General features: G+C 41.5%; 1 protein-coding gene and 1 pseudogene across 3 annotated transcripts in view; one reads left to right on the top strand and one right to left on the bottom strand.

Annotated features, from left to right (window-relative positions):
* Nucleotides 1-27,581, top strand: part of ELOVL6 (ELOVL fatty acid elongase 6) — a 150,237-nt gene that overhangs the window by 13,384 nt on the left and 109,272 nt on the right. The gene's annotated exons all lie outside the window — the stretch shown is intronic.
* LOC132226961 (transcription cofactor HES-6-like) lies at nucleotides 15,576-16,037 on the bottom strand (annotated as a pseudogene).

The raw sequence follows: 27,581 nt of genomic DNA, 5'->3' as shown, positions 1-27,581 counted from the left end.
TGCAATGGATCCTCCAAATACGACGTAAGGGCCCCATTACCTAGGAATCACTGCCAAACTGTAGGCACTGAGGGGGGGAAAAAGGAAAATGTATGACATCAACTCCACTTTCTAGAAACTTATAATTACTTTCAAAGATCCTGGCAAACGAAAACATGGTTAATATAAATATGGCTTATAAAAAGTGTGGGGGCCAGCAGTGTGGAGAACATTTGGAAACATTTTCAGAAGCTCTGTTTCATCTTCAATCACAAGTAACAGTATAAAGAAGAGCCAGTCCTGGTACTAGACACTGGTTACTATTTCCTACAAAACACCTGACATTATCTCATTTAATAACTCATTCAGCAAAAGTACGATAGTGTTTCTATATATTATCCACACGAAAGGTAAATCACTGTGTATGAATAAGTGAAAATGAAAATGATAGTGGCTGAAAATTTTGGAGTAAAGAGCAAGTCTTTGGTTGTTACTCAAAGATTTTTATTTTTCTTGTTTACTTCAATGAAAGAGGCAAGGCTGTTTGGTTCCTTAAAAAGAAGGTGAAGTAAAATAAAGATCATCAGACATCAGTTTTCTCTTTACTGCTTGCCTTGTGGGAGGCCTGTGGGACAGGACCCTCGCAGTGGAGTCCTCTCTTTAAGGGTCCCAGTTCTCTCATCTTTGAGACAGGGAAGTGCGTCAGGATTTCACAGGGGGTGCGGGAGTTTCTTCCACCTGCGTATTCGTCCCCCTTTAACTCTTGGTAGAGGAGGTCATCAGAGTATGTGGCTGCTGGTTGACCCAAACCCCAAGCTGGACCTGGGCAATCCTTACCTCCTCCCCGGTCCATGGAATGTAAGTTCCACCTGCTGTTCCCATACTGGCAGCCACTTCAAGGGTGCAGCCTTGAGCGAGCACTGTGCTGTTGAGACCATCTAGACTGTGTGTGTGACCGAACCACACTGAGGCCACTATATCAACTTGAAGATTCTGGCAGGCAGGTGCGGAGATCTACTCATTTTGCAGCCCTCAAGACAAGCCTCGGAGGTGAGACCCCGTGATCCCTAAGCCTGCCACCGACCAGTATGGAGCGAGCGGCTGCCTCACTCTTTCTTTGGTTTCTTTCACCTTGTCCTCTGTGTACCGGGGCCACTTTTGAATGTCACCTGGGGAACTCCTGAGGTTACAAACCAATAGTTCCCCATCCCAGCCTGGGTTGGCATCGCAGCTGGCAGCTGGCATCCCTCTTTGTGACAGGACGGGTGTGATTGGAGGAGTTTTAGAACTAGCCTTCTAGCAGTAGTACTTAAATCATACGTGGATTCTTCCACTTGCTGGGCCCCTATCATCTGTGGGTTATTATTCCCTTTTTAGACCTAGTATTTCAGGCCTATTTTTTGTTGTTGTGATACTAACAATAGCGGTTTTGACTTTGAGAATGACAAAAAGCAATGTTTAAATTTTTGCTGAGGTCACATTTGAGAAGCATTCGCTTGTCAGAGCAGTTATGTTGTGCTTTCTCTTGTCTGGTAAGTGGGAACTCTGCTGAAGACAGAAATGTTATGACCTGTGAAAAATGGCCCCACCGAGGGAGAGCAACACTTGGTACTGACTGTAAAAGAAAGAGAATATTGCGAATAGGTCAAGGAACATTGTGAGGCTTAATTAGGAAAAATTGATGGTCTCTGTAGTTTTCTAGGTTTGAATAGGTGGTTCTAAGGAGTGTTCTTCAAACATTTTGCTTACATCCTCCTAAAAAGAAGGTTGAAAAATGATATACTGCCTCACACATTTAAAATTTGTCACCATAAGTTGACATACATTAATTTTTGATAGCGATAGAATAAATAAGATGAGGATTGGCTAGAAATATTTCATGATGTGATGCTAAGACAGGTTTATCTACTTTATTTGAATAATACAGTGTGAATCTGAAGTAAATCACATAGCATTTTTATCCATGGTTTTATTTAATTGGTAGCTCCAAAAACATTCCGCATTCCACGTTGATAGATTTGAAAGGATCAGAGGCACTAGCTGATATTGCTTCGGGTTGCTCTGAATTCAGAACATCCCGGCATTCAGAGTGTCTAATCAGGAGGGGGGGGGGAAATGAAGATTAGCATTTTTACTTTGTTTTGGGGCTAGAAGGAGAGAAATGGGTAGACCATCAATCAGGTAGGCCATCAATTGTTTTCAACTTTGTTTTCTTGATGGCAGAGAAGTTCATAGATGATAGCATAGAGTGTTGTCATTAGGACTAGCTTCCTACTTGGGTAAAGCAATTCCTTATTGTTGACTTGGTCATCCATTGTCAGAAACTGAGGACTTTAACCTTAACAAGTTCCTTTTAGTCCAGTCCACTTGAGGTAGCTCTGATTGTTTGAAGGCTGTTCTCCATAATTGACCTGAAAGTTGTATCCTTCCATTAGTTCTTTATTTTTGTAATCCTCATCTGAGGATATGTTTACTGCTTTTGAGAGAGAGAGAAAGAGAGAGAGAGAGAGAGAGAGAGAGAGAGAGAGAGAGAGAGAAACATTGATCATGCCTCCTGTACATTACCCATCTTGGGGATGAACCTACAATCTAGGTATGTGCCCTGACCGGAATCGAACCCGAAACCTTTTGGTGCCTGGGACGACACTCCAATCAACTAAGCCACCCGCTCAGGGCTCCAATAGTCCTCTGTTACTTCTAGTTCTGACTCTAGCTGTATGTTATTTCCACTTCTGCATGACTGTCTAGTATGCATTTGAGCATGGATAGTACATCCTCTCTAGGCTTTCTTTTCTAAGCCATTTCTCAAACATCACTTACATGCAGTCTGCTAGTAATCCACATGGATGCTTTTGAAAAATAAAAAATTAGGACTCCCACACTTTTGGTTTGAACAAATATTACCTACTAGGAAACTATTGAAATTTATTAAAGCTTACAAAAATGTGGCACACATACATTAAAATGAGACAGTGTGTGTAGCAGTGGGGAGGAGGAGTTTTAATTTAGTATTCTGCTACAAAGTCTGTCACATGGTGCTCTGGAACATTACAAAGCCCTCACTGTGTATGACATTCTGGACATTTTTGTAACCAGGGTTGTCTTAAGTTGTAGTTGGTTTTCAATGACTCTCCCTACATTCATATTTGCAGAAATACTTTTTTGAACCTGTATTTTGTGGTTCCTGATATTTTGTGATTGCACCACTTTGATTGGTACTTGGTTCTCCAGTTCTTAATTACCGAGTTCTTTTGGGGTAAAAATTTTTGAGAACCAGGTTTTATGTCCTGGATCCTTAACCAGGTATTTGGGCCAGACTCACCTGGACAATTTATTTCTCCCATGAATACACATGGACAGGCTTTATCTGAGATTCAGATTTAGCAGGTCCACGGGACCAGGAAATCTGCCTAGCACGCACCTCTCCCTTCTCATCTCTGTCAATGACGTTAGAAATGTCCAAATCTACAGAGGATTTTTATGAGTTTACTTGAGCCAAAATGATGACAACTGCTGGGAAGCAAAATCTCAACAGATTGAGAAAATGATACAGAGACTGGCAGTTTTACAGCTTATTTTATACATTAGAATAAAAAAAGGAGACATAAGAGGGTTGCATGAAATCCATTGGTGGTAGATTAGGGAGGTAGGAGAAAACAAAGCAGGAAATCTCTGAGATTGAATAAAGAGTAAAACAGAGACATTGCTTATTTTACATTGGTGGGTACAGGATAGTTAACAATGAACACTTACAATACTTAGAGACAGTATTTGGGAAACAAAATAACAATGAGGGGGTCTGTGGTGTTGTACTGTGGTGGGAGGTTGTACCCTGAGGGAATAACTCTGACATTCCAAGGGTGTACTATTGTACATGCAAAAAGACAATAGACAAGTTCACTTAAGGTAAGGAGTACGGATTGACCTTTGTCAAGGAAGCTATTGGTATAGGATGTGACTGCCCAGTATGACTCACTTTTCAGTTAAGAATTTTTATGTTCAGACCATCCTGTGTTTACTTTTGGTTTCTGAGTGTGTGAGGCTCCTGCTCCTTTTCCAGTCACACCTCTAATTCATAACCAAGTCCTGTGTGAAGGGCTTTCAGTTCCATTTCTACGCATTCATTCCCATAGCCCTCCTTCAGGCCCCACCACTGCTTTGTGCCTCCTCACTGACTTTCCACATCCATCTCTTCCTGGGCTTTCAGCATTATCTTAGTCGCCGATATAATCTTGTCACCGGCGATAAAAAACCTTCCCTGGTTTCCCATTGTCTACAGGTGTCCAAATTCTCTTGGTAGGTTTGAAAGGCCATCAAAATCTGGCTCCATAATATGTTACCTATGGATTCAGCATCTATTCAAAATGCAGATTATGATCCCCACCCATCAAAATCCATTGTGCCTTTTTTTATGGTTTGCTGGCACTTTGCTCTTAGATTTAGATTTTCTCTTCCAGCTTTGAAGTCAGTTCCTATCACAGAATTTGGCTTATAGTTGCACACTTTTGTTTTCTCTTTTCTTGTTTGCCTATTCAATGTGTGCTGAATAGATGAATGCCCATATGCATGTTGTCACAAATTACCCTTCTGTGTAACTAACTGTATTGCAGAAGCTGTTCTTTCACTTTCAAATGTGTCTGATTTATTAGCCAGTACATCTTCTTATTGCTCTTACGTGAGTCAGGGGAGACTATCTAATGTCTTATTGAAACGATAATAAAAAATTCTTATTTTATTCTTTTCATCTAATTTTATTTTTAAGAGGAAAAGGTATTGATGTAGCATGACTAATTCATAGTCAAAGACTTCCTTACAGTGAGTGGAGAGAGTGGGATTGCATGCATAGAGGAAAAAACCAGGAAGAAAATAATACCAAAATGGTAAAAAGTAGTTGTTTAAGGATGGTAAAATGATGGTTATTATTTCTCCTTTTGCTCTTCCGGTTTTCTATAATCTTTTTATATTACATTCTGGGTATATATGGGCTATGTGATTATGCATATGGTCTTAATCTATTTTTTTGCATCAACTATAATGTACTTATTGTTTTTATAATGAAAGATAAGTTTCATTTTACAATGGTATTTTATCTGAAATTGGATAACAGAGACATTTTAAAAACTAAAGCATTTTTAAATAAACATTAAAATAAGCAATACAGTTACACAGAGGGTAATTTGTGACAACATTGGGCTGCAAATTCTTCCTCCAAATTAATATGCTTTCTTAGATTAAGGTAAAGACAAGTCATAGTGTTGATGTCACAAAAACTTTCTCTTGGTTTCTAATACTAAATTATACATTTTGATTATTTTTACTAGGAATGGGCCATAGTTCTTTAAGGGAGGGAGATGAAAGACATTAATTTGACTTTAACATTACAACTTTTATGCCTAGGCTTCAGGAATGTGGCTAATAGGGCAAAGGTTCCTCAGGGACAATAGACATCTAATCTAATAGAGGTAAAGGATTAAACATAAACCTGTCCCTAGAGAGAAGAAAAGTGAATAGGGTAATTGGCTCAGGGACCTGGTGTCACCTGGAAACAGATGCTGCACTCATAGCTGGAATACATCATGAATAGACGTAATCCAGTATTGCAGAGTGCCTGGGAGATTGTGTCTGAGTTACAGGAGCTAGAAAGATTTTGTTATTCTCCAAGATGAAGGTTACAGAGGGCTAGTCTAGTCCAGAGTTTAGGCTCTCTGGATCCGGAGAACCTGTGTGTGTGATCTGGTAGAAGCCTCAGGGATCTATCTGACTGGGGAGAGTGTGACAGCTTTTCACAGGGCTGCTTTGTAGAGCCGATCTTAGAGTTCTGGGCATTGCTTGGGACTCTTGCTTCTTCTGCACTAACTTCATGAATGTGGTTTGTTTTGTAATAGTGTTCCGTGAGTTTTATGTAACATGTATCTGGGAAGACTTGCTATTCCATACTCTTCTTTTCCTCTCAATTGTCTCAGCAGTCACAGGAGAGAGAAAGCGAGATTGGAGGAGAATGGTTCCAAATCATATGAGTATAGTTTTAAAAAATCTTTGTAAATGTGATGATCATTTGGTTCTATCCCTATAAATTCAGAGAAAGTTCTTCTCTAAAGCCATAGACAATTTAAATAAATATTCTTTTTGGATTCAAGCAAACAAATGATAGCCCTGACAGTGTAGTTCAGTTGGGTAGAACCAAGGTTGTGGGTTTGATCCCCAGCTAGGGCACATACAAGAATCTACCAATAATGCATAAATAAGTAGAATAAAGCAATCTCTCTCTCTCTCTCTCTCTCTCTCTCTCTCTCTCTTCCTCTCTCTGTAAAATGAATCAATAAATAAAAACAAATGATACTTCCTCTCTCTATAAAATGCATCAATAAATAAAAGCAAATGATAGGTTAGAAATATCCTAGAGGAGCAAAAAAGAAAATATTAAATACTAATCAAAATATTATATATTTAATATGTTTTAAGTGTACTGGACTTGATTTTTCTAAGATTTTCTAAGAGTCTTAAAAATACTGTTTCTTCAAAAGACAATATTTCTTTTTTTAAAATCCTCATCCAAGGATATTTTTATTGATTTTTAGTGAGAGGAGGGGAGACAGAGAGAGAGAGATGCATGTGAGAGAGAAACATTGATTCGTAACATTGAAACATGAGTTTTCACGTTAGAAGCTTTTGATAAACTTTCAAACATTCAAATTTTCATACGTATACTATAAACACTCAATATTTACATTTAATTTATTTTAAAAACAGGCCACTGTATTAAAATACATAGTGGTGAAAAAATTAGCTGTTATTAAGTAGTGGGCTTATTCTTTTTAAATTGAGCAAATGTTGATTCTAACATCTTTAGTTCTGCTGTGACAGGAAGAAGCGGTCAACACTCGGTTACCGCTGTCTGGGCTCTGAATGGGTTACTTCATGTGGATAATTCAGGAAACCAGAGAGTTGTTTTTTGGGGCTTGGCATTAAGTAGATGAAATAACACTCACACAAAAAAAGACTCTACCATGTTTTTGAGAATTATCTCATGGCTAAGGAGTAGAAAGCTCAGCCTCAGAGCTCTACGGGCTCCTCATCTGATTGAACTTTTTATGGAGAATATTTCAAAACTTGCTGCAAACAGATGTCCCTTCAGGATTCAATTTTACTTAGTGGAAAGACTGTAGAGGCTCTTTTTTTATGTTTATAGTTTATCATATCTAGAAGTATGGTAATAAATTAAAATTGTTTTTCTTAGGTAGTTAACCCTACAACAACTCCAACTGTCTTGTTTATATGCAACATCTAGGACATTTGGAATGTAGTCATTTTCTGAAGGATCGCTATAAATTATCTTTTTTAAAAATATTTTTATTGATTTCAGAGAGAAAATGAGAAGGAGATAGAAACATCAATGATGAGAATCATTCGTGCATATATTGTTTTGCTTCATCATTGTATGCACTTGGAGGCCTAGAATTATGGAGAACTGCATGTAATCTTTATTTATTTTTAAGATTTTACTTAATGTGGAGAAGTATTATGATTCATTTTGATCATGCAAAGATGTGTTCTGTCACAGAAACATTTTTTAGAAGGAATAAAGGTATCAGTTGTAGTTATTGGCTGTGTCAAAGTAACTTTAATAATATTGTAGAAAACTGCCCTGACCGGTTTGGCTCAGTGGATGGAGCGTCGGCCTGCGGACTGAAGGGTCCCAGGTTTGATTCCGGTCAAGGGCATGTACTTCGGTTGCAGGCACATTCACAGGAGGGGGTGTGCAGAAGGCAGCTCATCGATGTTTCTCTCTCATCATCGGTGTTTCTAACTCTCTATCCCTCTCCCTTCCTCTCTGAAATCAATAAAGATATATTTAAAAAAAATAAAAAAATAATATTGTAGAAAATTTAGGAAACACAAAACATCTATACTAATAAAAGGATAATATGCTAATTAGACCGGGTTGACCGGACATCTTCTGGATGTCCAACTTCCTTCTGGACAAAGCCACAGTGGCAGGGGCTGAGGCAGAAGTGGTTAGGGGCAATCAGGCCGGCAGGGGAGCAAGCAGTTAGGGGGTGATAGGCTGGCAGGGGAAAGCAGTTAGGGGCGATCAGGCCAGCAGGGGATGGTTAGGTGGCGATCAGGCCTGCAGGCAGAGGCGGTTAGGGGCGATCAGGCAGGCAGGCAAGTGAGCCGTTAGGAGCCAGTGGTCCCAGATTGTGAGTCAGACATCCCCCGAGGGGTCTCAGATTGGAGAGGGTGCAGGCTGGGCTAAGGGACCACCCTCCCCACCCCCCTCCCCCCATGCATGAATTTATTGCATGAATTTCATTCTCCAGGCCTCTAGTAAGAAAATAAATGTCCCCTTGAAATCAGCACTCACATTTGGGGGCAAATATTTTTAAACTTCTCTCTCTTTCCATGAATCCATCTCTGTATTTTTCTTTTCACAAAAAGATTTTCATAAAGTTCATACCATATTTTTCTATAATTTGACTTTTAAAAAGATATAGAATGGATATTTTTCTGTTAAATACTTTCACCAAATTGTAAACAGGAGAATTGTTTCTTAAATGTCATGGACCAGCTGACATGTGAAAAGCTGGAGGAGATACATATAACCCTTTTCAATTAAAAAACAAGAACAAAAGCTAGTAGTTTTAAGAGAACAAAAAAAAAATACAACAAATAATTGTATTTAAATGGTTTCCGTCTGACCAGTGGAATAAAAACTCAATAAATTTCAGGTTATTTTCTTCATGGATTATATCCTCTTTGGATAATACTCATCAGTTTGCTGCAAAGAATATACCCACCAATCACGGAATTGTGTTGAGGTGCTTTCAACTGCAGGTAGCGAATGTAATTAAACATAAACATTTAACTATTTCATATAAAAATAAGTCTGGTTGGAAATCTCTGTGGTTGTTCAGTGGTTTAATGATGTCATCAATGATCCAGGTGCTCTCTGAGTTTTTGTCTTGCCGTTCTCAATGTTGTCAGCAGTGTTTTCTTCACGGTCACCGATAACTGCCAACCAAACATCTGCCCTTACTCCAACTTCCCAAGAAGAGGGAAAGGGCAGCGACAAAGAAGCCTTCTTCTAGTTCTCTTCTTTATCAAGGAGAAGCTTCCAAATGAACTTACGCTTAGTAAGTTTATGTAAGGATTTGTTTCTAGGATTGCCATTTCTTCATCTCACGGGCCAAAGCTTCATCTCATTGGGTCACAGGCCCCACTCCCGGACCGTTCCCTGGCAAAGAGGGATTGCTTTGCCTACCCTTAGATTGCTGATAAAGAGATCCATGGCCTTGAGATGCTTGTACTACCAGTCTGGCTTGGTTTCTCAGGGCCAGGCATGTTGCCCTACAAACAATATGAAGTGAAGTTTTCTGTTCGCAAAGGAGGGGGTTGGCAGTGTTAGGGTGTCCTCAACTGTGCTAGTATAAGAACATACACCCTGAGAAGAAAGAAGAGATTTAAGTCTGCTATAAAATTCATTTTGGTACTTTTTACGGGACTCTTCACAAACGGAATGTTCTTACTAAAAAGTGGAAACATTGATTTATGTGTAGTGATGTTAAATGTAAGTTATTGTGTAAGTTACTCCTTAATCTCCAAAGATAGAGCTCTAAATACTAACTTTCTAGTGGAAGTGAAAGAATAATTTCTAAACGAAGTACAAACAAATGGTTAAGAAAGAACAGTTCTCCCCATTGCATCACATGAGATTTCTAAACTTTGAGTCATCACTGACAAAGTACTGGGATCACTGCTCTCAGAATGTATCATTCATCTCCTAAACCTCAGCTTCCTCATCTGTAAAATGAGGAAAATAATAATACTGACCCAAGAGCATTGTTGAGTTGACTAAATGAGTTAATGTATGCAAGGTATTCACTAACACTCCATAAGTTTTAGCTGTGTTGTTATCATTGATGTCATTTAACATTTTACACAGTACATTCACATTCTTTCATGGTTCCTTCATTGCAACCCTGTGAGGTAGGAATTTCCATCCTCATTTTATAGGTAAGAACATTATACTTTTATGTCTCAATCATGAATGAGCCCAACAATGATTCTGTTTGTCTTTTTAGTTTAGTTATACATTTTACTACTCCTGGAAGCAGAAATTATGCATGGAATGTACACATTCTGAAATTACATGGTTCATAAGATCCCATTAGAAAAATTGAAGAGGAATGTTTGGTTAATAGATAGCAAGTAAGGAGTTAATTGCACCCAATAGAAATAATTATGCTCATCCACTGCATTAAATTTCTTGGGATTGATTTTTATACATAAGTATATCAACTCTAGAGTAAGAGTATAAACGTAAGCAAAGATTTTAGTATATATGTGACAGGTTCCTTTGCTTTCAATATATTCTATTCCTGTGTATTTTATGGCTATGACTGGTGTAATGGAAGGAAAGTGGATCCAGTCTCATGAATATGTGTTGACACTAGGATGCCAAGCTCATAAGGAAGGAACCCAAGCTCTCAGGAAGTCCAATTTAATTTAGTATGGCCACAGGCAAAAAAATACCATCTGAACATTTAATATTTACTTTTGACTCATGTTCAAAATTGACAGCATGTATTGTTAGAAAAAGTATGTACTTTGCTCTGGCTTGTGTGGCTCAGTTGCTTGAATGTCATCCTTTGCACCGAAAGGTCACTGCTTCAATTCCTGGTCAGGGCACATACCCAGGTTGCAGGTTCCAGGTTCCCGGTTGGGGTTGGGGTTGGGGTTGGGGTCAGGGTGTGTTCAGAAGGCAACTGATTGGTATTTCTCTCATACCAATGTTTCCCTCTTCCTTTCCCTTCCTCTCTCCTTATAAAAGAATCAATAAAAATATTTTTTTAAATTATGTACTTAAAATGACTTTATATCTGGATATGTTAGATCATTTCATTTGCATTGAAAGTAATGTCATTTCACCTTATTTTTTGCCAAAGCATCTTATAGAAGAACCAACCAGTTAACCAAGGGAATTTTTTATACTTCAGGAGGTTGTTTTGGCAGAATGCAACCATAGGCTGAGTGACATGCCCTATTGCATAATAGGGTAAATTACATTACAACGGCTTCCTGCAGATCTAGAAATCAGGTAAAGACTTTAATTCTCATTGGCTCTAATAAATGCTCAGGAGTGTTTAGAAGGGTTTCAGACATGGATGTGCTTGGATGAGAAAATGACTAGTTGGGGTATCATCAGAGGCATTAAGGGAACCTGGAACAGTTACTGCTGTCTTGCGACTTGCTCTCAGAGAGGGAATTGGTCTGCTGGGATCACATTCTGGCTGCTTCTATTACTGCCTGCTCCTGGGCTTGACAGCCTGAGTTCATATTTCCCTGTTTGTGCTCATTCTCACACCTGACTTAGCCACAGAGCTATTTGTGTAGTTGAGGCAGGTCAGAGGTGTTACGTGACTACACAGATAAGCGGACAAAGATGAAATGGTACACTAGCAGGGCGATGCCTGCTGTGCTTTCTGCGCTTTCTTACACAGACTTACTGGCTCATTCCGCATAGGGCTGTTGATTGGAAGGTGTCACCTGAGCAAATGCAGTGTGAAAAGCCAGTGTGACTCCAAATTCTGCTTTTCCTCTTTTTCTTTGAGTTTGAAGAAAAGCAGTTGTGGGAGATCGGGCAGTGTTGTAGGTTTTCACGTGCTCCTCTGCACCATGTAGCATAAGGGTCAGATGAAAAGTTCCCATATTGCAGGGGACATATGTCCATGGATTCACTGTGAGAAGACTGAAAAGCCCTTTGCATTGTGCACAGTAAAAAACAAAAACAAAACAAAAATACTAGAAATTTTAAGTTCTCAGGCTAATGCAAATATTTATTTTTGCAAGAATTTATTTTAAACTAAGTAAAATCAGATCACATTTCTCAAGAAGAAAGGCAATCACTCAACTAAGCAACCATAATAAGTGTGGATTATTGCTGGTGGTCTTAATCCAGCATCTAGAAGGGGTTCAGGAATCTGGAGAAGGTGCTGTGTGTAAATTAATAAAGAGTCTAGAGACGAAACATAAATTTGGAAGTCATTTTGGAGAGCCAGAGAAGACTTAGCCAAAGGAACTAAGTTCTCCTGTGTCTCTGGACCCTTTGCTTTTTTTATTAACACAAATTGTCCTAAGGCAAAGTAGATATACATCAAAGGCAAGGTTTAATATGCAGAATCCATTGTCAGATTGGGGAAAACTGCCTACGGCTATTCAGGTGTTTGGCCAGTAGGAGGCAATGGCATGTAGATTGAAATGCCCTCAGCTGTCCAGCAGGGCAGCAAGCCATCATTTATGCATTCTTTTTCAGGCTTGGGGGAATGCCCTCAGCCATTTCCAAATGATTCAGCCCTGACATGCTGGAATTGGTTTCTGGCAGATTATATTCATAAGGGCTCTTGCTTCCCAGGTTTTAATCCATTACCTAGAAGAATTAGTTCTATGTACCTCTAATCCATGTTCCTTGTAGGAGATACTGTCCATTCTCATTATTGACCTATAAGACAGCATGGCTAATTTGTAAAACATATAAACACACATACACACAAACATATACAGTTAGCATAATTTAACTGTGTGTGTATCAAAATTTTAATCATGATTAGCTTTTGAAGATGGGATTAAGTCAGGGAACCAAAAGTGTGTCCCAGTGCACCTAATATTTTTGGGAATAGAGAGGCTCAGTCCCCTTGGTCTTCAGCAGCTATGTGCATCCAAGCTGTTCCGTCTGTTCTTGAGTGAAGCTGTTATGCCCAGATTTCAAGATCCCCCAAAGATCCACCAGGGAGTGCCGAGTCTGCTGCAAAAGCAAAGAGTCTTTATTCAAGCTAGCTCGAGCTCCCCGTCCACCACACTCGCCGATGCAGAGGCAGGAGGCAGAGAGAGGAGCTCTGTGGGGAGAGGGGTTTTATAGGGGGGGTTGGAGTAAGGGGAGGAGAGTGGACTGTGGGCCCTGCCGATTGGCCAGGCGCAAGTCGGGGTCTTGTTACACAGGATGTGGTTGTGTCTATGGCTCTCACTTCCCTTGATTATCATTGGTTAGTTTAAAGAAATCCTAGGTGTGGCTAGCAGAGGCTTGGGCTTCCGGGAAGAAGCTCCTTACTGAGCACATGGCTAATGGCTGCTGCCCAAAAATGGAGGATCCGGGCAAGATGGAGGGCGTAGCCCTCGCCCTTTCATTCCCCCCTTGTCTTGAGACTTACAGGTCCAATCATGGGTCGGTTTGCATTTCCACTTCACCTTCTGCTGCTAGAGGCCTGTACTGGGTACGCAGAACTGTCAACTGAACCACCCCTATACACTTCTTGACAAATTGGACTAGTCTGTTAATAATGCAAGGGCCGAAAGTCAACAGCATTAGGAGGATTACAAGGGGTCCAGCGAGGTCCACTGTCTTCTTGAGGGTGATCTGCAGTGGGTGTGTCTGGTTAGAGGTCACCTTCCACTCAGGCTCCCTGCTGTCCTGGGCACAGAAGGAGCGGGGCTTGTGACCTGGCAGAGACAAACTATAACAAATGGTCTGGTGGAAATAAACCATTTTAGTTTTAACACCCTCTATTGAAATAGGATTTTTCTTCTTAAAATTCCTCTATGGCTATCAAAAAGCCAAATCAAGACTAATTTATCTACTGTATTCAATTTGGCCTGATTTTTGCATAAACACAACAAGAATGGTAACTGACTACCTTTGCTGGAATCTCATGATTGAATCTTAATGTGCCCCGTAGAGCCAGGAAGCCAAGCCATCCAGCTGCCATCAGGCCTGCCTGCAGTATCTGCTGAGTTAGGTGACTCCCTCACCTGTAGCAACTCCACCTGAGCCCACGCTCTAGGCTTTAAGGCCCATCTCAGTAGCCCTCCTACCCGTTGTGGCCCAGAGTGTGTGGGGGTTCCGCAGGGATGCAGAGGCATCCTTATTGCTCCCCTTCTACTCTGACAAACTGCCAGTGATTGATAGGGCATGGGCCTGACGCTCCAGCGCCAGCCATCTTTAGGGCTCCCAAGCAGGATACCAGGCTTTTCCTGTGGCACTTTTATTGGCTTCAAGTCTTCAGAGTCTAGACAGGTTTCTTTAAAACATGATACTCCAGTCAAAGTTTCCATTAATAAAATCACTATTGGAAACTGGTATTATTGAATTTATGCAAAGAAATGTATTGCCATGACTTATTTAGCATTGCCAAATTTCAGAGGAATTATATAAGGAGAAAAACATACTGATCTGCTCTAAGATTTTCTGATTTTCCTTGCCAATTCCTTTTCATGGATTCTTCAGAGTTATAACAAAACAGTAACTGTTGGGTTTCTTTTATCAGTCCCCCCTAAGTGCTTTGGCATAACTATTTACCCTCTGTTCAGGGAGGAAGAATGTAAATTATTTACTCTCTCTGGATTACTTGCCTGTACTATTTGATTAATTTCCTTATAATAGTTCTCTTCTCCTTCTTATCACATACCAACCTTTCCAAATTTCATACTTTTAAATTAGCCTTTAAACCTTCTTTCCATGTCCTTTAAAAATGCATAACCATGCCTCAGACCTTCTATTCCAAACAGGCCTTTCCCAGCTTTCTACAGCCAAGGTTTGTACCACCCCTGACATGGGCATGGTCACGCAGGTCCGCAAGACAGTATACAGGCTGCCAACTGTCAACTGTCTCTCAATAGAGACCAAAACCTGATGGGTATTCTTCTTTGCCTGGTTGGGCACCTGCCCTCTTGGCAGCTAGACACCCTTTACTTTTTGGGTTCATCCCACATAGCCTCCTTCCAGGACAGCTAATACATAGCCATAACAATGGCCTTCAGTGTGGGAATCTGGACACTTGTCAGTTACTCCTAAAGACTACCAAGGACCGTAGACCATCACCGGTCTACAGCAACTGCTGGCAGCTATAGCTACATTCAAACCTGTAAGAGAATCAAAGGTTAATATAACATATTAATACAATGAAACATAATATTGGCACCCTGGCCGCTTCAGGCAGCTAAATCTTCTGCTACTAAACATGTCATATGATAGGGCTATACAAACATCTTAGGGAGGTGACTAAAGTCTACTCTTGACCTTCCTATATAAGGCAAAATTGTCCTTGTCTCTTTGGAGCCATGTCCATGAAGATGCAGGCATCATCTGAGTCTATTATACAGTTTTCTGCAGGCCACTGTCAGGGCTGTGCACTGCGGCCAGTTCTTCTTTCTAGCTATAAACACAGTCTGTCCAATTTCCTTAAAATGTATTCTGGCACAGGAGAAAGTTGTTTTGCTGTACACAGGTAGCTTAACCCCTATACCACTGGGCCTGGACCTCTACCCAGCAAACTGCAGTCTACAAGTTCAATACGCAGCCTCCGGTTCTCCCAACCCAACTAGGCCTCGGCCAGTCTCTGAGCCAGACTCCCCCTCCCTTGGAGAATCCCAAAGTCCCGATGGCTCCCAGGTCCAGGGAGAGTGCCCTTTTGTTAACCCTGTTTATTAGTTACAGGACCCTGCTTTCTTGCCTTTCTACCAGTTCTCTTTGTGGCAGAGCAGCAATCAGGCCTCTTCCAAGGGAGTGCACTGGAAGGGGATATCAGCCCCTCCGGTGAGCCAGCTGCTTTGCCTAGGGTCTCCTGGGGGCCCGGCCAGAGCATCCCCCAGCAAATCCCGGAAGCCACTGCCCTCTCGCAGTGGCATGGACTCAAGCAGGTGGTTCAGGAGCTGGGTGGTGACGGTGGCGTTGATGGCCTGGCACGTGGCACCTCATGCATGCACTGGATGTAGCTGGCAGTGAAGCGCTCGCCTGCAGCTGCTCGCACCCGCGAGCCCTTCCCCACAGCACTCCCTGCACGCGCCGCACCATCAGCTCCAGCACCTCAGCGCTCTCCAGCTTGGTCTGCACCTTGGTGCCCGCCAGCAGCTGCCGCAGCTCCTGCAGGCTCTCATTGATCTGTGCGCGCCACTTCTTCTCCACCAGGGGCTTCCAGGCCTTGCGGTCCCCCCCGACCCCGCGCCTCCCAGCAGTCCTTATTCTCTCGGCCCGCACGGTTCCATCGGGGTGCCAGGGGTGACGACATAACCAGCACCGCCTGAAGCGCCCTTAGCTGCACCGCCAGCAACAGCCCCTCTTCTCCCCACTCTCTCGCTGCTGCCTCTTCTTTCAGTGCTGCAGCAGGCAGTTCAGGCATTCAGCCCCCCTTCTTTGACCTGGCTCTCAGGGGCTGAGTCTGCCTAGCAAACAGTTCTAAATCACCAGGGCGGCTGCGGACTTCAGCTTTGTTCCTCCTCAGCTTTTCTAGCGGCCTGCAGCTAGTAACATAACTGCTAACACCCCCGCCCCCCTTGTCTCAGCCCAGACCGGTTGCTTGTCTTCCTTTAAACAATGGGAGTTTTGAAGAAAACTACAGACTGCTCCTATAGTAGCCCTTCCTCCTGGAGGCTGGGGTCCGACCTGTGGGGAAATATGACTCTTTAGTTGGCCTGGAAAGATAACATGTGCATAGGGAGATTTGCAGACAGAAAGCCTGGAGGCCACCTGAAATCAGTTACAGATGCTTTCAGAATCAGGATGAGGGAGGAAGGGAAATACCAGGTTATGTCCTCTATGAGGATTCAAATAAATAATTGAAAACAGCAAGTCAAACAAAACATGTCACAGGCAGGGTTAGGGCCAGTAAATCTCTCCTCCCTGCGGAGCTGTAAGCCCTTTGTGTCCACCAAAGAGATCAGAAAACCATAAATAACAAGTTCTTTGAAATTTACTACTTTGTTAATTTGCTAAGCAAACAGTTAACTTGAAAAGACTTCCCTCTTGCTTTTTAATAAGCAATCTTGAAACCTAGCCAGCCTTTATTTTAGCCTTTAAATCTATCCTAGAACTTCAAAATTTCAATTTAATACAGTGAATTTGCAACCCAGGTAAGAGCAACTGATAGAAATTTATATTAACTAAGTGGGCTGATTCCCCTTTAACAGTGAGCAAAAGACTCTGAGAAAAAATAATTCTTGCAGCTGCTAAGAGATTTTGCAGACTATTTCAGGGTCCAGCCCAAATGTTCAGCCAAGTGTATCAACAGAAAGTAGAATAAATCAAAGTACCAGTAATGAGCAGCTAAGGCAAACACCCGTATTTACACTTTCTTAGTAGACTAGCCCAGGCTGGAGCTGCATCCAGTCCCCCTTCTCTGTAGTACATTGGCTAGTCCCACACAAACAAACTTTGTCCCGGTGATGACAGACAAGGGAGGGGGTGACCTGTTTTCACAGATCCTCACTCAGATGCCCGCCTGACCGAAGTTGTGGAGCCACACAAAGGAGAGGAGAGGGCAGGCCCCCTCCCTCTACACTCACATACTTTCACCAGACATTCATTCAGAGTTTAAACAATCCATCTAATTCCTAACAATTTCCCAATTCCTGAGGGAGCTCTATAGCCTCCCCTAATCTCTTTCAAATGATCAATCATAAACAAAAAGCCCCAAAAAACAGTCTTCCGACTCCGCGGAAACAAAACCAAACAGCGGGAGCGACCCACCTCGTCTCAAATCCTTGTGGGGGGATTCCGCATTTCTCCTGAAGGGAGATCAGAACGTCTTCCGACGCTCCCTGCCCGTGGTCCTTCAGTAGTGTGTCCACCTAGACCGCTTTGGGCACTACAGAATTTCAGAAACGAGCTCACACAGGACAGAACACACAACACACAGAACAGAACAGACAACACACAGACACTTATCGTGGTCATTCAGACTCTCCAGATCGGGGTCCCTCATGGGTCTTGGGGATCCCGGATGAGCCCCCAAATGTTATGCCCAGATTTCGAGATCCCCCAAAGATCCACCAGGGAGCGCCGAGTCCGCTGCAAAAGCAAAGAGTCTTTATTCAAGCTAGCTCAAGCTCCCCGTCCACCACACTCGCCGATGCAGAGGCAGGAGGCAGAGAGAGAGAGCTCTGTGGGGAGAGGGGTTTTATAGGGGGGGTTGGAGTAAGGGGAGGAGAGTGGACTGTGGGCCCTGCCGATTGGCCAGGTGCAAGTCGGGGTCTTGTTACACAAGATGTGGTTGTGTCTATGGCACACACTTCCCTTGATTATCATTGGTTAGTTTAAAGAAATCCTAGGTGTGACTAGCAGAAGCTTGGGCTTCCGGGAAGAAGCTCCTTACTGAGCACATGGCTGATGGCTGCTGCCCAAAAATGGAGGATCCGGGGCAAGATGGAGGGCATAGCCCCTCGCCCTTTCAAAGCCAAGTGGTGAAAACTAAAAGGCCAGAATGTGTCAGGAGACAGGTGAGAAGACAAAGAAGAAGGCAAACTCCTAAGATTGGTAGACGGACTCTCTGTAAATATCTCTTCAAATCTATTTGAATTGCAATCCATTCAGGAAGGTTAATGCCCATGCAAAATGCAGGTAGGAGGCCATAAGGCAGAACAAATACTCAAGTGCCGGAATATAGGAATTTTAGGAACTTGGAAAAGAAAATCACTATGTCACGAAGTATTTCAAAAGACCCCATTTAGAGGCAGGCACCTTGAGAACAGGAGAACCGAGAGTTTACTTTTAAGGGAATAGAAAGGGAATATTGCATGCTTTCCTATGTACTTATCATGGTGGCTTAAAGGATGCTGGGATTAGGAGGCTGTGCAGTTCGATTGCTTCCTGTCAGCCTGGGCAAAAGTAGAAGCACAAGTACTTAGAAGAGTTCTTGTTATCTGAAAAGAATGATATGTGATTTTGGGATTGGAACACTTGGTGTTCCCCTGGGCAGGATGGTTCCCCAGATTCTTTGTCTGCTGGAGCCGAAGGATGAATCCTCGGACTGAAGACGGTATAGCAAAGGTGAAGATTTATTGAAGAACAAATACAGACTCCCACTTGGGGAAGGGGAATGAGTCCTGCCAACTTCCTGTTTCCACAGTTTATAAAGCCTGCAAGTCCCTGTGTCCTGATATTCCCTTTGATTGGTCAATATTCCCTTTTAATTGGTTACTTTAGGAACCCCTGAGGCTCTTCCCCCTCATTGTCCTCCTATTCCCTCTGGGCTTTCTTTATTTTGTAAATATAGACCTTTTGGCTACTCTCAGTTTCCTTGTCTTATGTAAATGTACCTTCTCCCAGCTCTTTTGTCTTATGGAAATGTAACTTCTCCCAGTCTGTAGCCCTGTGTTTTTCCCATAGACCCCCAATTCTAAAAATTCCCTAAACCTGCCTATATTCTCCTAAAATTCCTATTTCAGAAAGCTGCTGTCTAATTCTTAAAGAGAGCTAGATGATTTTCCTGTCAGTAAGCTAAAGAACAAACAAGGTCCTTGAAGACATATAGTAACCTTTGGAGGAAATTCAGTGATATAATAGCTGAGAACTGGAGGGTCCAGGGGCCAAATTCATTGGCTCACACCACTGCCCAGTGACCTCACTTGGGAGTGAAATGGAATTTTTGGACTGGAACCCAGATTCTTTGTCCGCCGGAATTGAAGAATGAATCCACAGACAGAAAGTGGTATAGCAAAGGTGGAGATTTATTGAAGAACAAGTACAGACTCCCACATGGGGAGGGGGAAAGGGTCCCACTGAGTTCCTTTTCCCTATGTTTATAAAGTTTGCAGAGCCTGGTGCCTTGATAGCCCCTCTGATTGGTCACTATTCCCTTAGACTGGTTACTATAGTAACTCCTGGGCTCAAAGGTTGAGTCTCACATGGGACATGTGAGGTTTTCCATCCCCCTTTCTTATTGTTTTCTTATTCCCTTTGGGCTTTTTTCTTCTTTTGAATGAAGGGCTTCCTTCTCTTTATTTTGTAAATATAGACCTTTTGCTGTTCCCAGCTTCCTCATTCTATGGAAATGTACCTGTTGCAGCTTTCCAGCTATGGAAATATACCTTCTGTTGCTCTCCAGCCCTGTGCTTCCTCCATGGTTCCCTTAATTTCCAAAATTTCTAAAATTTCCTAAAACCTGTCCTATTTTACTCCTTAAATTCCTGTTTCAGGAGCATGCTAGAACTCACAGGGAATAGATAATGTTGGCAGTATCTTCCCCCAAAGATCAGTTCTGAGCTGGTCTTTTGCTGATAAGCTGTCCCACAAGTGCTGGGGCTCTGTTCCTGACAGCGGAGGCAGCGGGGTATTGAAAACAGGATGGCCAGTTGATAACTTATTAGGAATATAGAGAAGCCCAATTAGTCTTCTTGCTTAGAGAAGGCCACCCCCCTTCCCACCTCCCCTGGTGGACCAGAGGGTACAGGCCAAGGCTGCAGGGTTGTCCCCAGGAATTTGACTTGGATTCTTTCCAATGTGTGGGTAAATGTTTGCTTTTTCAAAGCAGGTGTTACCTGGCAACCTCCACATACCTCATTTCGTAAGCCTCCTGATAATCCTGACGGGAAGGCATAGGATTATTTTGTAGTTGAGGAAACTGAGTCTCAGACACGTGATTCACTCACCGCTGCTCCACAGCAAGTGTGTGGCTGAACTGGGATTAGATCTCCAGCATGCCCAGCTCCCGAGACCAGCAGCCATGCTCTTCCCAGCCAGCCACCGAGCCGCAGGTTAAAGAGAACGGCTAACGCACACCCCTGTGAGCTGGACAAGCCAGCTCATTCCCACCCACCCTACCGACACACAGGACAGAAGAAGCATTAGTAGCTGTGAGGAGACAGCTGGGCTTGAGGTTTACATGGGTTGTGGCAAGTGAGATTGGGACATGAGGGTAGATTGGCATCAGGGAAGCCAGACCGAGGAATTGGTGTCCCTCTGGTTAGGCAGGAAGGAACAATGCCAGTGAGGTAGGGACATAATGGTGGGAGGGCGCTCTGCTCTCACAAACCCAAATAGTATTTTGGGTGAACTCTATGAAATTGACAACCCACATTGTGGCCAGTGAATGACAATGCCGTCTGGTTTAACTAAAACAGCGTCCCTGGTATTGCTGTAACCCCGTTCTCGTGTTTCACATCCACTTTCACCTGAGATGTTGGTGAGCGATGCCATCTGAGTTCACTGTTTGCAGATACCAAGCAAACAATCTTGTCCAACTAGTTAGAAGCCGGTTCTCTTTTTGCAAAAGGTCAAACCGGCTTCACAGGTTTATACGTTACCACAATTTAGACGGACACTATAGAGATTAAATACACAGAAACATCACATGCTGCCTTCGTTTTTGGAAACCCTTTCATCAGAAACGAGCAGCCTACCTGCCTGCCTTCCATCCTGTCTCCATCCTGTTTTATTTCTTCCGACAGATTTTCATGGCATCTTGCTGGTATGCTTGAGATGGCTAACTTATGTGAACGCATTTATCTAGTGCCTGGGTCATAATACTCCTGCTATAAATGCAATTTTCCTCTTCTAAGCCCCGACCTCAACTTTCCCGACCTGGAACCTGTCATCAGAAGCAGCCTGGCACCCGCGGATTCAGACACACTGCATTCTAGATCTTCTTCAGCCACTAAACGGTTTGGTGAACTTGAGCACAGGCATTAAATTTGGCCTTCATTTCTAAGCGTGTGATTGAGGTAATCAAATTAGGCTATGGTAAGAATTAAACTAGATGGGTGTATAAATTGCTTACAAAATGCCCAGCACTTTATAAGCCCACCATAAAAGGTAGCTTGTACGGGGATGACTATGAGCAGCCATTACTATTTTCCCTTGTTTTCAGCATAACAGAGGCATTCCTAACCAACAATACTTTTTAACTTCTCATTAAGCATGCAGAAACATTGTGTTACAACTCTGCCTCGAGACTCTTCATCGCTCCCAAACTGCCTATTGCATTGGCTCAAAATTTTCAGCCGGATCCTTGAGGTATAAAGTGGCAGAGCTGCGATTTGGCAGCGTGACCTCAACTCACCATTCCAGACTCATAGCTACCTCTCTCTTTTCCTACATATACTGTAGCTTATTACCTGGCAGATGGAACTACTTCCTATTTCTTAGGTGTTTTCCAGTCCATGCTTTTCCCTCTTGTTTCTCTCCCCAGGAATATCTGTCTCCTTTCACTACCTCAGAGGAACTGAGGTTTTGCACCAGAAGGGCTTCTGCTTTCTGTTTTGTTTTATTTTTGAAAACCTGTCAGATTGATTGCACATTTGTCAGATATTTGAGTCATATCTGATACTTTGGGGTTCATTTTATTCTCAGTATGGTGCTATATTATTTTTATCTAAGTGATCTGGTTCATACTTGTTCACAGGAAGCTAGTTTTTCTCTGCATAGCCTTGAACACAGAACATTTAGTTCAAATCTCAGCTCTGCCACTTACTACCAAGGTGACCTTATGTAAATTACTCACCCCTTGAAGACTCAGGTTCCTTGTGTTGAATGAATATCACGGTAACTGCTTTTCAGAGTTGTGAGGATCTGATTTAATGATGTATGTCAAGTGCTTGACATATAGTAGAAGTTCAGTAAAGGGTAGACTCTGTTATGTCATGTGTTGTGCTCTGGGTGCCTTAAAATATGTTATTAATATGGTGTTATAAATCCAGATTCTGAGCTTGTGTTCCTATGTCATTGGGATTAATTTCAGTGATTAAGCATTCGTTGTTGTGGAGTTTTCATCTTAAGAAAGCAAATGCGGCCCTGGCCAGGTAGCTCAGTTGGTTAGAGCACCATCCTGATGCACCGAGGTTGTGGTTCAAACCCCGGGCAGGGTACATGCAAGAATGAACCAATGAATGCATAAATAAGTGGGGCAACAAATCTCTCCCTCTCTCTCTCTCTCTCTCTCTCTCTCTCTCTCTCTCTCTCTCTCTCTCGTCAAAATCAATAAGTAAAATTTTAAAAAAAGAAAAGAAAGCAAGCAAATGCACCCTCCTAAACACAGAAGCCTGGCCAGTCTTGAGTGAAGGTGCCTGTATCTCCCCCAACCCTCCAGGAGCTGCTTTGTTGAAAGAACCAAGGTGATTAACAATAGAAATTATATCATGTTAAACGAGGTGGAGAAACTGCCAGTAGATGTTTCTTTAACCAAAATATGACTCCATTTGTATTTTTTAAAATATATTTTTATTGATATCAGAGGGATAGAGAGATAGAAACATCAATGATGAGAGAGAATCATCAATTGGCTGCCTCCTGCACGCTCCACACTGGGGATCGAGCCCACAACCTGGGCATGTGCCCTGACCAGGAATTGAACCAGGGTGCTCCTGTTCAACCTCTGAGCCACACCGGCCGGGCGACTCCATTTGTCTTTAGTTCAGAGTCTAGATAGAAGCATTTCAGGATTCTCCTTTGTTTAATATTTGTAGCAGAACATAGGAAGAAAAATGGCAAAAAGAATTTGTGGGAAAAATCATACAAAATATCTATTTTCGGCAAAATGGTTCATTACAGCTCCTTGAATTAACCACATAAAGCTTTACAGAGTCTGACTAAAATTAAGGGAGAACTTTGATATTTAGTTGTCTATTACCTTTATAATTCCACTGTGGATAGTCTCTAAAAACATTTATTCAACATTCTACTGTTCACTTCTTTTAGTGTAGCTTCTTAACTATAATTTTATTTATTTAAAAATAATTAAAAATAAGAATACTTTAAAATTAAAAATGTACACAAAGGTATGTGCACTGAAGGGGGCAGTCAATGTGAAGGAATATGCCCCTCCCACAACCACAGTACCCCTCCCTGCGGGTAACCAGCATATCCTTACAGAGCAGTTCTATGCACATAAAACGCAATTACAAGTACAGCTGATTCTCATTGTTTGTGGTAGTTCTGTTGTATAAAGTCACCACAAACACCAAATTAATGAATATTGAACCATTCATTGCATTCAGGAAATACAGTATTAGGGTCCTGTGAGCCTCTGGTCACAGTATTTTTGACAGCTGATCAATACATAACTTTGTTTTATGTGTGTATCAGTATCTGTTTAAAGACACCTTATCTAATATACAGTTGACCCTTGAACAATACAAATTTGAACTGCATAGCTCCATTTACACATGGATTTTTGTCAATTACCTGCATTTCAATTGACTCGTGCAGCTTGAACTCAGGTTGTTTAAGGGTCCACTTCCCGGGACTGGGAATCTGTGAATCCAGAGGGCCAACTGTAGTTACATTACACAGTCTTCAGAAGGTTGACGCCACTAACTCCTCACGGTGAAGGGTCAATTGTATGTTGTTCATTCATTAACACTGAACTCACAGGCATCGGCACTCTAACTCATGCCTAAATGAAGTTTATCTTAACCCATGAAGTTTCTGCATAAGGCACCTCACAGCCTTTGCTTAGGAACACTAGGCAGCATTTCAGCACTCTGGGTCATTTAATTAATTAATTTATTTTAATCCTTACCTGAGGATATGTGTTTATGGATTTTTAGAGAGAGAAAAAAACATCATGTGAGCAAGAAACATCCATCAGTTGGTTGCCTCCCATAGGCACCCCAACCCAGAATCAAACCTATAACCTAGGTGTGTTCTCTGACTGGGAATTGAACCTACAACCTTTTGGTGTATGGAAGGATCCTCCACCCAACTGAGCCACATGGCCAGGGATTGGGGTCATGTTAAACAGCAAAATTGCTAACAAAAGAAGCACAAAAATGCAATAGACGTGGCATTAAATAAGACCTCGAAAGGATATCTCTTGCAGTATGAGTGCCAATAAGAGGCAGAGAGACCATTGCCTTGTTTGATTGCAGCTGGGTAGGTAGACACATCACGCGACTCAAATCTTTTGCCACTCCGTTCGTGGCCATAAGTGACCTGAAAGTTCGTTGAGTATTGATTTTGAGGTTAGAAGTAAACTTTGGTGAGTGAAAGAATTTGCAAATATAGCAACTATGAAAAATGAGGATCAATTATATCTAGCTATCTATATATACCTATATATACTAATAATTTTAAACAGATGGTAGTATACAATTCATAATGTTCTGTATATTAATTTCTTCACTTAATACCACATCTTAAGCATTTTATGCACACATATATAAAAGTGATGAAAATCAAGGTATCCAGTAATGTTTGCACGTGCATGCATGTGCACATGTGCGTGCATGTGTGTGTGGGCGCGCGCGTGTGTGTATGTGTGTATAATAAGTAGTAAACAAACCCTTATGTGCTGTTAAAAAAAAGACTTTAAATCTTACTTGTTTTCCTTTAGGTACCAATTTCACCAATGTTAATAGAGGTCTTGCAAATCAATAAGAAAAAGATAAATAATTCCATAAGGTAGATAAAGGGCATAAACAGAAAATTTAAAACAAAGGACATTTTTCTTAGCCACTTCTTTCAGGAAACATCTGGGAAAAATGCCTAAATGTACTCATAACTGACGAAATGAAAGAAAACAGCAATGGTTACCACTTTAATCTTTTTTATTGAGACATTAAAATTTCTGAGCCATCTCAGTGCTAGAGAATGTGGGAAAATAATGTTGGTGGAAGTATAAATTCCTATACTTCTTGGAGTAGTTTTGAGGATAACTTTGCATTGTCTATTAACTGTTAAAAAGACTGAGGTAGAATCTTGTGCTGATGTGAAAAGATTTCAAAGATAAATTGTCATAAGTGAAAAACATCAAGAAGCACAAGAGTATTGCAAAAATGATTTTAAAAATGTATATATGCATATATCAATATACACAAATATGCATAAAAATCTGAGGAGTGAAATTGGGAGTCAGTGGGAAAAGGAAGGAGATTTAGCCTTTGTCTTATGCTCTTCCTATATTACTAGACCTCTTTTTTAATCATGTGTATGTATTTTTATAGGGAAATTTAAATTGACAAACATTTATTTTACTTAATTATGCTTAAGCAAATAACTTTACAGTAAAAGATTCTCTCTGTCTTGTTCCTCTGGGTATGCTGGTATCTTGGCACATAGTAGGCACCCCATAGAGGTTTGCTGACTAAATGAAGAGAGGAAAAGAATATTTAAATAAAGTGTCCATTATTCCAGTAATAATGGACATCATTCTGTCACATACATTGTTGTTTCAGTTTTACCAATAAAGGAAAGAAAATACTGCAAATCACAAAGCTAAGACTAGACGTGATTAGCATAATAAAACAAAGCAGTGATTTTTAATCAGTGTGCCACAAGAATTTTTAAACCATGCAATACCTGACTCTTACCCCTTTTTCCTTAGACAACAGCCAACACAACAATAGCCATCTGGTGTGAATGCCCTGTCTTGAATCATAAATATACTAGAGGCCAGGTGCATGAAATTCGGTTGAGGGGGAGGGGCTCTCAGCCTGGCCTGCACCCTCTCCAATCCGGGACCCTTCGGAGGATGTCTGACTGCTAGTTTAGGCCCGATTTCTGTGGGATTCGGCCTAAACCAGCAGTCAGACATCCCTCTCGTAATCTGGGGCTGCTGGCTCCTAACTGCTCGCCTGCCTGCCTGATCGCCCCTGATTGCCTCTGCCTGCTGGCCTGGTCAACCCCTAACTGGTCCCCTGCCAGCCTGGTCGTCCCCAACTGCCCCCCTGACTGCCTGATTGCCTTTAACTGCCCCTGCTTGCCGGCCTGATTGCCCCATAACTGGTCCCCTGCTGGTCTGGTCACCCCCTAACTGTCCGGAAAGTTGGATGTCCAGAAGATATCCGGTCAACCCGGTCTAATTAGCATAGTACCCTTTTATTAGTATAGATAGGTCATATAATAGAGTTGCATCTTATTGGTCACATAATAAGGTTGTGCCTGATTGGTTAATTCTTGATCCCAGAAATCCTTATATACAAGTGTGGCACCTGATTTTTTTAAAAAGTCATTTTGGAACAAAAAGCATCGATAATTACTATTATTATTTAGTTGTAAACCAATCAAACATACCTATTTTTTGTGTTAGATTAGCAAAAAATATAGTTTTTGGTGTGCCGCAGAATTTTAGTAATTAGTTTATGTGTGCCATGATATGAAAAAGGTTGAAAACCGCTGAAATAAAGCAACAGTGCAAAGTGAGTTTAGTATGACAAGGGAGGCTAAGATTTTTGTCATGACTATTTGCTTAACATAATGTATATTTAACTTCTTGGTTACTAATTGGAGAATGGTTGTCACATTTGTCCTGGTTCTGGATGGATAGTGCCCCTGGGATACAGAAAAATGTTGAGAGTGGCAGTTTTCCTTCTCAGCTGTGTTCCTCTAATCATGGTCTGTTTACTATGATTAGAGGAAGTGGATAGGCTGATCTCAGGGGCAGCACCATACAATTACACCATGTTTGGTTTAAATTTCTGTGATATTCAAAATGGGGTTAATTAAATTATGGACCATCATACAAACTACATCTATTTCTATGGAGTTGCATGAATTTTACTGACATGGGATGATGTATTCTTCTATAAATGAAGAGAAGACTTTATACTATGATTTGGATTTTGTAAGTAATGAAATACATAAGTAAGTGCACTGAATTATAAATAAGTGCAATAAAATAATGTAATGGTTTTCATAGAAATCGTTATATATTACAACATAAATAACTGACTTGGCAAACTTAGTTTCAGTGTATAACAACCATTAACTTTGTTTTACCTTTGCATTTATACATAAAGTGACTTAGTATTTACTTTTAAAATGTATTTGTTTAATCTTCCCCGTTCTTAGAAAAGGATTTGCAATTAGATGTCAATTTTTTTTTAAATTGCACATGCTTTTA

The sequence above is a fragment of the Myotis daubentonii genome, chromosome 1, assembly GCF_963259705.1.
Source record: "Myotis daubentonii chromosome 1, mMyoDau2.1, whole genome shotgun sequence".
In the NCBI taxonomy this organism is placed as follows: Eukaryota; Metazoa; Chordata; class Mammalia; order Chiroptera; family Vespertilionidae; genus Myotis; species Myotis daubentonii.
This window is presented reverse-complemented; position numbering and strand designations above follow the sequence as displayed.